Here is a 312-nt window from a genome sequence, read left to right as displayed (position 1 = left end):
ACTAAAAAAGAGGAAATGAAATGTTTACGTTTATCAGGAGGGATCCTTGGCTCAAAAAAAAAGCTGAGAAACTGTCATAAAAGGCAATGTATCATTGTGTCTTCCCTCTGCAGCAGTCTGGCCATCACCCTCTAGGACTTGGAGGCCCAGTATGCCCACTGAAAGATATGTTAGGGGGACTCCCAATTTGCTGGCTATTTTCCACTACTTCATTAAAAGGTTTGCATGGAGAACCTAGAGTCATAAAAACTGATTTTAGGCAAGATTCACTTTGGGCAAAAAACTTAATCTGAGAATTTCCCATCTGCCTAA

At 40.7% G+C, this 312-nt stretch overlaps 1 protein-coding gene across 1 annotated transcript in view; it reads right to left on the bottom strand.

The window, feature by feature from the left end:
• The window catches only part of SH2D1A (SH2 domain containing 1A), a 29,338-nt gene that overhangs the window by 20,085 nt on the left and 8,941 nt on the right, over window positions 1–312 (bottom strand). The window lies entirely within an intron of this gene.

This window comes from Bison bison, unplaced genomic scaffold (genome assembly GCF_000754665.1).
Source record: "Bison bison bison isolate TAMUID 2011002044 unplaced genomic scaffold, Bison_UMD1.0 scf7180017864336, whole genome shotgun sequence".
Taxonomy (NCBI): Eukaryota; Metazoa; Chordata; class Mammalia; order Artiodactyla; family Bovidae; genus Bison; species Bison bison.
The sequence above is the reverse complement of the archived record's forward strand: the minus strand, read 5'-3'. Positions and strand labels throughout refer to the sequence as shown.